Source organism: Lolium rigidum, chromosome 7 (genome assembly GCF_022539505.1).
Source record: "Lolium rigidum isolate FL_2022 chromosome 7, APGP_CSIRO_Lrig_0.1, whole genome shotgun sequence".
NCBI classification, from domain to species: Eukaryota; Viridiplantae; Streptophyta; class Magnoliopsida; order Poales; family Poaceae; genus Lolium; species Lolium rigidum.
Genome location: NC_061514.1, coordinates 34,962,508 through 34,974,911, shown reverse-complemented (window position 1 = coordinate 34,974,911; position 12,404 = coordinate 34,962,508).

Here is a 12,404-nt window from a genome sequence, read left to right as displayed (position 1 = left end):
GGGTAAAATAAAAAAGATAAAATTTGATGCTAAAAATAAGGCTTCTGACGAGACAAAATTTTCTTTTTTACATATACCACAAAAATATCAGTTTCTCGCAAAACTTATCGACCGCACATATATTATAAAGATGTACATGTAGATTTTTTGTCAAAAATTTTCAACACTTAAAATTATATTTTTGTTGTAGAGGTAGCATATGCATCCGAGAGACGAATTGAGTTTCCAGTTTCAATTACTTTCCAAGACTGTGGAGCCCGACAGAGAAGTTAAAGGTAGGAAGAGTGTGTCATGTAGAGCTAGGGACATGTGCGCTTTGTTTCATTTAGGTCGGGCCATAAATACAAAATCGTTTGTATCGTCACCCTAGTTTGTTTTGCTCAGGGGAAGCCTAGCGGCCCGGACAAAAAAAATGTACAAAGCGAAATTAATTTACGAAGTTGAAACGAAAAAGAAGGCAAACTAAAAAAACCAGGCTGGACGAAATCCATGTCTACTACTTGTCATCATTCTTCTAGGTTTGTTCCACGCTCACCAGCATCTCCCACGACCAGTTGGGCGCCGGTGCCGTAGAGGGAACACCGGCGTAGGAGCCGCTATAGCGAATGTCGCTGATGGAGCTGCTGGAGCAAGAACAGACCACTGGTCCCACGGCGACCTTGGTGTTTGTCGGGGTGACGCACGGGAGGCATCCATGGCGAACCTGAGCCACTAGTGGAAAATAGGCCAACTGTGGCGCACCAAAAAAGAATTCTGTGGCGCATATCTCGGTTGCCATAGTTGCCACGCGACTAGTATTTCAATTTTATGGCGCATATGTACATGCGCCACAGAATTCTTGAAACTTCTGTGGCGCGCCAGGTCAGTATGCGCCACCGAATCTAGATCTGGGACCGCCGGAATTTCACCGGTTTTTATTTTGAATTTCGCAGGAAAGTGAGTGGTGGGGTGGGGTGGAGGAGGAGGAGGAGGCCGGCCGGCCGGAGGAGGTGATGGTGGAGGTGGTGGTGGTGGTGGAGGAGGAGGAGGAGGAGGAGGTGGTGATGGTGGTAGTGGTGGTGGAGGAGGAGGTGGTGGTGGTGGTCGCCGAAGGAGGAGGAGAAGGTGGTGGTGGTCGCCGGAGGAGGAGGAGGAGAAGGTGGTGGTTGCTGGAAGAGAAGAAGAAGGTGGTGGTCGCCGGAGGAGGAGAAAAAGGTGGTGGTCGCCGGAGGAGGAGAAGAAGGTGGTGGTCGCCGGTGGAGGAAACCGTAGGAGGAGGAGGAGGGAGAAGAAGGAAGGAGGTGGTGGTGGTGGTTGTGGTGGTGGAGAAGAAGGGAGGGGAGAAGAAGTGGAGGAGAAGTGAGGAGATGGAGAAGTGAGGAGAAGTGGTGGAGGAGAATGGCGCCTCCGAAATTCAAAATCTGGGCCAAAACTTCTGTGGCGCATGGGCATAAGATGCGCCACGGATTTTTTTTTCGAATTTTCTATTTTGCAGCAAAAAGTCTTTATTTTGTCGTAACTTTTTACTCTTTTCGAATTTGGCGATTCTAAAATTGTGTAACCGAGCAAGCCCGGGTGAATTCGGATGTAGAATTTTCTCCCGGTCATTTTGATATATTGTGCATTTTTTCGAGTTCCTATGCAACCACAAATCTACTTTGATGATTTTGCAACGCAATTTTGCAAAAAAAAAAGTCGAAATTCATGTCTGTTAATTTTCAGTGGTACTAGATGACATAATACATGGGAACCTCGAATGATTTTATTTATTGAAATTTCTATCTATCTCTTTTATATTTTACAGTGCTAAAAAAAAGGCACTCCACAGGGGTGGTGGAGTTGCGTGGGGAGAAAAAATCCATTCAACTTTCTGTGGCGTATATGCCTACGTGCGCCACAGAAAGATGAACTTCTTTGGCGCATGTGGCAGATGCGCCACAGAATTCCCTTCGTCCATGTGCAGTGCGGGACCCGCGTGGGCTCCATGTAGATTCTGTGGCGCATCCGTTCACAGGCGCCACAGAACTTTGCCTTCATGTGGTGCACCAGTACTACATGCGCCACAGAAATTTGAAGCATATTTTTTGGCGCGCCACCGAATTATATTTGTGGAGCATATTTTTTTCGTGGGCCATAGAATACATTTCTACCTATAATGGTTTTCCTATTAGTGAGCGCTTCCTCCTAGTCCATCCGTACTTGCATGTGGGTAGTCAAAGTATGCCTCTACACGCTCGGTGTGCCCTGCAGCTGTAATGCCTTCATGGCGAGCCTAAGCGCCTTCTCATCGACCCCCACCCCCCAGCCCCCGCCCCTCCCCACACCCTTGGCCTCCTTGACCTTGTCAACCAAGTAGTCATATTACTAGATTGTTTTTCACGTACATAGGCTAAAATCATGCAGAAAATGACGAAAAAATCATATAAATACATGTATTTGACTACAAAACTTTGAAATGACTACAGAAGGTTAACATCCTGGCTACGCCACTACGAGGTAGCCTAGGTAGGTAGTCGGTCGTGTCATCCTTGAATTCTCCTCAACCTTGATCTCACCTCCACGGCTGGCGGAGGGTTGTGCACGAACTCGTCGTTGCTAAGGAACCCGACACAATGTCAAGGGTCCCACTTGACATTGCCGTAGGTGTCCCACAAAGTCAAATCGAAGACGAATGGTGGATCCACCAGGAGATCAAGAAGAAGAAGGGCACACCTCCGCATGATCTCTTAGCACCTTTCCCGACCCGGACGTGGCATCGGAGGCATGGGCACCCTCCGCGTGTTGAGATGCCAGTCACCGAGGAGGTGGACATCGTCCCACCCCTCGTAGTCGTTCCTATTATTGTACAACATCCACACAACATCCACGAGGATGGGGAGATGTGCACATTTCTTCTTCGGCTTCGCTGCTGATGACCCTGCCTCATGGTCGTTGTTCTTCGGATTACTCACGGGCCATCGTTTGCCCATGGTGTCCTCGAGGAAGGGAGGGTGCTGGTGCTCTGGGGAAAAAGGAGGTGAGAGAGGGTTAATGGTTTTGGGGCAGTGTAGGCAAGGGAAGGCACGACCGATGGCCTTAAAACGGATGGGGATTTACTACCATCAATGTCGTCGTTGGATTCCAAGCGCGTGCCATTGCTCGCGGCGCAAAAGACCAGCTGCCGCATGCAAGCCCTGGTGCGACCATTGAATTCGAAATGAGACATCGATCGCGGTGACAAGCGCGTGCAGAAGGCAAAGAGGGAGCTCACCAGCTGCCACGTGGGCCCTCGCTAGCAACGGGAGGACACACACACGGCCCACGCTGTGTCCGTGGAGACACATTTGATGCCCGAATTTGGGCAGCAAATAGGTCATGGTGGGTACAGTGGTCTGTCTAAATTGGGCCATTGGGCTGGGTTTTCCTAGTTCCCGTCTCCATGCGGCCAAAATGGACCGACATAGTGTGTTTGAGCCGGGCCGCTGGAGATTCCCTTAAAGAATGTCAAGGGAGCCCCAAATTTTATCTAGAACTGGTTAACACAATGATTTGCCGCTCCAGGCCGTCAGATCTTACTTGCCAACGCTCCAGATCATTCCTCTAATCGGGGCAGCGTCGTTGAACTCATTTAGCTTGTGAATTAGTGTCAAGTGGGCCAGCCTACGTATCAGGGCGGCTACTCGGCAGGTTGAATTAGGCGATTTCTCATGGTTCGGGCCGCGACAAGCTCATATGGGCCAGTCCTGCTTGAGACCTTTTGTTTTCTCCACCGTTTCCCCTTCGCCTACCGCATGAATGAAGGGCACCTCTTCCCGCGATTCACAGCGGCCAAAAAACCGGCGACGCAGCGCGACCACAACCACAACTAGGATGGTTCCTGTGGCGACCTAGGGCTTTTGCACGGCGTCGGCATCGCTGCAACCATCCTATCCCACACGGTCTGTACGGGACGGCGAGCACTCCGGAATATTCTTTGTGCGCCCCACCCCGAGCTTAGATGCCTTGGGATTAAGAATTCCCAGAGTAGGAGCTAACTCCTTGCGTGGGCGGCAGACTCGATAGCGACTTGGCCGCCAGGCTGCGGCACCGGCGGATGTCAGGCGTGCGAGATGACAGAGTGGAGGTCCGCGGTTGTCTAGCACAGTGCTGGGTAGGAGGCGGGGCTGCGCCAGCGACGAGAAGGAACGGAACGGATTTGGCGGCGTCGATGCTCGCATCTGGGGGCCACAAATCGGAGGCTGCTGATCTTGGTGCGCGCCGCCGTTCTTGAGCGAGGAGGCTTCCTGGTGCGCAGGGAAGTAGATGCCGAGCAGTGCTGGCATGGGCAGGAGGGGGAAAAACTCGCCGGATTCGGTGCTAGAGGAAGGGGATGGATAGCTGTTTCTACAATTCCCAAGCTTTAGGGGTTTTCTGAAAAAATAAACAATACTGGAATCTTGCATGTGCACTGACACTTTGGTCCCGTGAATGCCACGTCGACAAATACACAGCGCTGCGGGAGCGGAATTTAGTGATCGTAATTAGGTATTCTCTTAGTAGGATGATCAATCTGAAACCCACCGACAAGTTTGAGTACTATGTATTTTACTCTTTTTGATAAGTATCCTCACTCATCGTGATCCTTTTGCTTCAACACTCAGGTCGGGCCTAGATTTGCTATGCCATTTCACTTAGTTGATGTTTTATGGTTGTATTCCTTTTTCTTTCTTTTTTTTCAAAATAGAGGAAATATCATCCCAGCTCTGCATGCAAGGGATGCACACGGTTTTTTTTATTAGATTATTCACAATATCTTACAAAAGCAATACAAAAGATCAAACTCAAAGCCACATCGTTAAACCTACAGGGATGTATTCCTAACCTGCCAATAGGATATTTGCACACCAAAAGATGAAGGAGGGTTAGGTATTCGTAATATCCAAGCCATGAATCATGCTCTTATCCTTATGGCATCTTGGAGAATTGCTAACCAACCAAATGAGCTACTTCACACAGTGCTGAAATTCAAATATTTTCCTGACTCCTCCATTTGGCATCCAAAACCCCATACCCCTAAGTCCACCTTCTAGAGCTTGATTGCGCGTAATTAACACGTCCGTTGGGAACCCCAAGAGGAAGGTATGATGCGCACAGCAGCAAGTTTTCCCTCAGTAAGAAACCAAGGTTTATCGAACCAGTAGGAGTCAAGAAGCACGTTGAAGGTTGATGGCGGAGGAATGTAGTGCGGCGCAACACCAGGGATTCCGGCGCCAACGTGGAACCTGCACAACACAACCAAAGTACTTTGCCCCAACGAAACAGTGAGGTTGTCAATTTCACCGGCTTGCTGTAACAAAGGATTAGATGTATAGTGTGGATGATGATTGTTTGCAGAAAACAGTAGAACAATAATTGCAGTAGATTGTATTCGATGTAAAAGAATGGACCGGGGTCCACAGTTCACTAGAGGTGTCTCTCCCATAAGATAAATAGCATGTTGGGTGAACAAATTACAGTTGGGAAATTGACAAATAGAGAGGACATGACCATGCACATACATGATATGATGAGTATAGTGAGATTTAATTGGGCATTACGACAAAGTACAGAGACCGCTATCCAGCATGCATCTATGCCTAAAAAGTCCACCTTCAGGTTATCATCCGAACCCCTTCCAGTATTAAGTTGCAAACAACAGATAATTGCATTAAGTATGGTGCGTAATGTAATCAATAACTACATCCTCGGACATAGCATCAATGTTTTATCCCTAGTGGCAACAGCGACATCCACAACCTTAGAACTTTCTCGTCACTCGTCCCAGATTTAATGGAGGCATGAACCCACTATCGAGCATAAATACTCCCTCTTGGAGTTAAGAGTAAAAACTTGGCCAGAGCCTCTACTAATAACGGAGAGCATGCAAGATCATAAACGAAACATAGGTAATAGATTGATAATCAACATAACATAATATTCTCTATCCATCGGATCCCAACAAACACAACATATAGCATTACAGATAGATGATCTTGATCATGTTAGGCAGCTCACAAGATCCAACAATGAAGCACATAAGGAGAAGACGACCATCTAGCTACTGCTATGGACCCATAATCCAGGGGTGAACTACTCACTCATCACTCCGGAGGCGATCATGGCGGTGAAGAGTCCTCCGGGAGATGATTCCCTCTCCGGCAGGGTGCCGGAGGCGATCTCCTGAATCCCCCGAGATGGGATTGGCGGCGGCGTCGTCTCCGGAAGGTTTTCCGTATCGTGGCTCTCGGATGCGGGGGTTTCGCGACGAAGACTATATGTAGGCGGAAGGGCAGGTCAGGGGGGCACACGAGGGCCCCACACGCCAGGGCCGCGCGGCCAAGGCCCAGGCCGCGCCGCCCTGTTGTGGCGGCGCCTCGTGGCCCCACTTCGTAAGTCCTCCGGTCTTCTGGAAGCTTCGTGTAAAAATAGGCCCCCGGGCGTTGATTTCGTCCAATTCCGAGAATATTTCCTTACTAGGATTTCTGAAACCAAAAACAGCGAGAAAACAAGAACCGGCTCTTCAAGCATCTCGTTAATAGGTTAGTGCCGGAAAATGCATAAATATGACATAAAGTATGCATAAAACATGTAGATATCATCAATAATGTGGCATGGAACATAAGAAATTATCGATACGTCGGAGGCGTATCAGCATCCCCAAGCTTAGTTCCTGCTCGTCCCGAGCGGGTAAACGATAACAAAGATAATTTCTGGAGTGACATGCCATCATAACCTTGATCATACTATTGTAAGCATATGTAATGAATGAAGGGATCAAAACAATGGTAATGACATGGGTAAACAAATGAATCATCAAGCAAAGACTTTTCATGAATAGTACTTTCAAGACAAACATCAATAATTCTTGCATAAGAGTTAACTCATAAAGCAATAAATCAAAGTAAAGGTATTGAAGCAACACAAAGGAAGATTAAGTTTCAGCGGTTGCTTTCAACTTATAACATGTATATCTCATGGATATTGTCAATGTAAAGTATTATAACAAGTGCAATATGCAAGTATGTAGGAATCAATGCACAGTTCACACAAGTGTTTTCTTCTTGAGGTGGAGAGAGATAGGTGAACTGACTCAACATAAAAGTAAAAGAAGGGCCCTTTGAAGAGGGAAGCATTGATTGCTATATTTGTGCTAGAGCTTTGGTTTTGAAAACAAGAAACAATTTTGTCAACGGTAGTAATAAAGCATATGTATTATGTAAATTATATCTTACAAGTTGCAAGCCTCATGCATAGTATACTAATAGTGCCCGCACCTTGTCCTAATTAGCTTGAATTACCGGGATTGTCATCGCAATACACATGTTTTAACCAAGTGTCACAAAGGGGTACCTCTATGCCGCCTGTACAAAGGTCTAAGGAGAAAGCTCGCATTGGATTTATCGCTTTTGATTATTCTCAACTTAGACATCCATACCGGGACAACATAGACAACAGATAATGGACTCCTCTTTAATGCATAAGCATGTAGCAACAATTAATGTTCTCATATGAGATTGAGGATATATGTCCAAAACTGAAACTTCCACCATGGATCATGGCTTTAGTTAGCGGCCCAATGTTCTTCTCTAACATTATGCATGCTCTAACCATTAAATGAGTGGTAAATCTCCCTTACTTCAGACAAGACGGACATGCATAGAAACTCACATGATATTCAACAAAGAGTAGTTAATGGCGTCCCCAGGAACATGGTTATCGCACAACAAACAACTTAATAAGAGATAAAGTGCATAAGTACATATTCAATACCACAATAGTTTTTAAGCTATTTGTCCCATGAGCTATATATTGCAAAGGTAAAGAATGGAAATTTTAAAGGTAGCACTCAAGCAATTTACTTTGGAATGGCGGAGAAATACCATGTAGTAGGTAGGTATGGTGGACACAAATGGCATAGTGGTTGGCTCAAGGATTTTGGATGCATGAGAAGTATTCCCTCTCGATACAAGGTTTAGGCTAGCAAGGTTATTTGAAACAAACACAAGGATGAACCGGTGCAGCAAAACTCACAAAAAAGACATATTGTAAACATTATAAGACTCTACACCGTCTTCCTTGTTGTTCAAACTCAATACTAGAAATTATCTAGACTTTAGAGAGACCAATTATGCAAACCAAATTTTAGCAAGCTCTATGTATTTCTTCATTAATAGGTGCAAAGTATATGATGCAAGAGCTTAAACATGAGCAAAACAATTGCAAAGTATCATTTATTCAAGACATTTTAGAATTACTACATGTAGCATTTCCCGATTCCAACCATATAACAATTTAACGAAGAAGATTCAACCTTCGCCATGAATACTATGAGTAAAGCCTAAGGACATATTTTTCCGTATGCAACAGCGGAGCGTGTCTCTCTCCCACACAATGAATGCTAGGATCCATTTTATTCAAACAAAAACAAAAACAAAAACAAACCGACGCTCCAAGCAAAGCACATAAGATGTGATGGAATAAAAATATAGTTTCAGGGGAGGAACCTGATAATATTGTCGATGAAGAAGGGGATGCCTTGGGCATCCCCAAGCTTAGACGCTTGAGTCTTCTTAAAATATGCAGGGGTGAACCACCGGGGCATCCCCAAGCTTAGAGCTTTCACTCTCCTTGATCATATTGTATCATCCTCCTCTCTTGATCCTTGAAAACTTCCTCCACACCAAACTCAAAACAACTCATTAGAGGGTTAGTGCACAATTAACATTTACATGTTCAGAGGTGACATAATCATTCTTAACACTTCTGGACATTCACAAAGCTACTGAAAGTCAATGGAATAGAAAAATCCATCAAGCATAGCAAAACAGGCAATGCGAAATAAAAGGCAGAATCTGTCAAAACAGAACAGTTCGTAAAGACGAATTTTATTGAGGCACCAGACTTTCTCAGATGAAAATTCTCAAATTGAATGAAAGTTGCGTACATATCTGAGGATCAATCACGTAAATTGGCATAATTTTCTGAGTTACCTACAGAGAATTAGGCCCAGGTTCGTGACAGCAAAGAAATCTGTTTCTGCGTAGTAATCCAAATCTAGTATGAACCTTACTATCAAAGACTTTACTTGGCACAACAATGCACAAAACTAAGATAAGGAGAGGTTGCTACAGTAGTAACAACTTCCAAGACTCAAATATAAAATAAAAGTACTGTAATAAAAACATGGGTTGTCTCCCATAAGCGCTTTTCTTTAACGCCTTTCAGCTAGGCGCAGAAAGTGTATATCAAGTGTTATCAAGAGACGAAGTATCAACATCATAATTTGTTCTAATAATAGAATCAAAAGGTAACTTCATTCTCTTTCTAGGGAAGTGTTCCATACCTTTCTTGAGAGAAAATTGATATTTAATATTACCTTCCTTCATATCAATGATAGCTCCAACAGTTCGAAGAAAAGGTCTTCCCAATATAATGGGACAAGATGCATTGCATTCAATATCCAAGACAAAAAAATCAACGGGGACTAGGTTATTGTTAACGGTAATGCGAACATTATCAACTCTCTCCAAATGTTTCTTTGTAGAATGATCAGCAAGATTAACATCCAAATAACAATTTTTCAATGGTGGCAAGTCAAGCATATTATAGATTTTCTTAGGCATAACGGAAATACTTGCACCAAGATCACATAAAGCATTACAATCAAAGTCATTGACCTTCATCTTAATGATGGGCTCCCAACCATCCTCTAGCTTCCTAGGAATAGAAGCTTCACGTTCTAGTTTCTCTTCTCTAGCTTTTATGAGAGCATTTGTAATATGTTTTGTGAAAACCAAGTTTATAGCACTAGCATTAGGACTCTTAGCAAGTTTTTGTAAGAACTTTATAACTTCAGAGATGTGGCAATCATGAAAATCCAAACCATTATAATCTAAAGCATTGGGATCATCATCCCCAATGTTGGAAAAAATTTCAGCAGTTTTATCACAGGCAGTTTCAGCAGTTTTAGCAGTTTTCAGCAGTTTTGCAGGCTTTGCATTAGAAGTGGAAACATTGACAACACCAATTCTTTTACCATTATTAGTAGGAGGTGCAGCAACATGTGGAGCATTAGCATTTCTAGTGGTGGTAATAGTCCAAACTTTAGCTACATTATTCTCTTTAGCTAGTTTTTCATTTTCTTCTCTTTCCCACCTAGCATGCAATTCGGCCATCAATCTAATATTCTCATTAATTCGAACTTGGATGGCATTTGCTGTAGTAACAATCTTATTATCAATATCCCTATTAGGCATAACTTTCAATTTTAAAAGATCAACATCAGAGGCAAGACTATCAACCTTAGAAGCGAGAATATCAATTTTATCGAGCTTTTCCTCAACAGATTTGTTAAAAGCAGTTTGTGTACTAATAAATTCTTTAAGCATAGCTTCAAGTCCAGGGGGTGTGTTCCTATTATTGTTGTAAGAATTCCCATAAGAATTACCATAACCGTTACCATTATTATAAGGATATGGCATATAGTTGTTACTAGAATTGTTCCGATAAGCATTGTTGTTGAAATTATTATTTTTAATGAAGTTTACATCAACATGTTCTTCTTGAGCAACCAATGAAGCTAACGGAACATTATTAGGATCATTATTAGTCCTATCATTCACAAGCATAGACATAATAGCATCAATCTTATCACTCAAGGAAGAGGTTTTTTCGACAGAATTTACCTTCTTACCTTGTGAAGCTCTTTCCGTGTGCCATTCAGAGTAATTAATCATCATATTATCAAGAAGCTTTGTTGCGTCACCAAGAGTGATGGACATAAAGGTACCTCCAGCAGCTGAATCCAATAGGTTCCGCGAAGAAAAGTTCAGTCCTGCATAAAAGGTTTGGATGATCATCCAAGTAGTCAGTCCATGGGTTGGGCAATTCTTTACCAAAGATTTCATTCTTTCCCAAGCTTGTGCAACATGCTCATTATCCAATTGTTTAAAATTCATTATGCTACTCCTCAAAGATATAATTTTAGCGGGAGGATAATATCTACCAATAAAAGCATCCTTGCATTTAGTCCATGAATCAATACTATTCTTAGGCGAGAGATAGCAACCAATCTTTAGCTCTTCCTCTTAATGAGAAAGGAAACAATTTTAATTTTATAATGTCACCATCTACATCTTTATACTTTTGCATTTCACACAATTCAACAAAATTATTGAGATGGGCAGCAGCATCATCAGAACTAACACCAGAAAATTGCTCTCTCATAACAAGATTCAGTAAATCAGGTTTAATTTCAAAGAATTCTGCTGTAGTAGCAGGTGGAGCAATAGGTGTGCATAGGAAATCATTATTATTAGTAGTTGTGAAATCACACAACTTAGTATTTTCAGGAGTACCCATTTTAGCAGTAGTAAATAAAGCAAACTAGATAAAATAAATGCAAGTAACTAACTTTTTTGTGTTTTTGATATAGAGTGCAAGACAGTAAATAAAGTAAAGCTAGCAACTAATTTTTTTGTGTTTTGATATAATGCAGCAAACAAGAAAGTAAATAAAATAAAGCAAGACAAAAACAAAGTAAAGAGATTGGATTGTGGAGACTCCCATTGCAGCGTGTCTTGATCTCCCCGGCAACGGCGCCAGAAAAAGAGCTTGATTGCGCGTAATTAACACGTCCGCTGGGAACCCCAAGAGGAAGGTATGATGCGCACAGCAGCAAGTTTTTCCTCAGTAAGAAACCAAGATTTATCGAACCAGTAGGATTCAAGAAGCACGTTGAAGGTTGATGGCGGAGGAATGTAGTGCGGCGCAACACCAGGGATTCCGGCGCCAACGTGGAACCTGCACAACACAACCAAAGTACTTTTCCCCAACGAACAGTGAGGTTGTCAATCTCACCGGCTTGCTGTAACAAAGGATTAGATGTATAGTGTGGATGATGATTGTTTGCAGAAAACAGTAGAACAAGTATTGCAGTAGATTGTATTCGATGTAAAAGAATTGACCGGGGTCCACAGTTCACTAGAGGTGTCTCTCCCATAAGATAAATAGCATGTTGGGTGAACAAATTACAGTTGGACAATTGATAAATAAAGAGGGCATGACCATGCACATACATGGTATGATGAGTATAGTGAGATTTAATTGGGCATTACGACAAAGTACATAGACCGCTATCCAGCATGCATCTATGCCTAAAAAGTCCACCTTCAGGTTTATCATCCGAACCCCTTACGGTATTAAGTTGCAAACAACGAGACAATTGCATTAAGTATGGTGCGTAATGTAATCAATAACTACATCCTCGGACATAGCATCAATGTTTTATCCCTAGTGGCAACAGCACATCCACAACCTTAGAACTTTCCGTCACTCGTCCCAGCATTTAATGGAGGCATGAACCCACTATCGAGCATAAATACTCCCTCTTGGAGTTAAGAGTAAAAACTTGGCCAGAGCCTCTACTA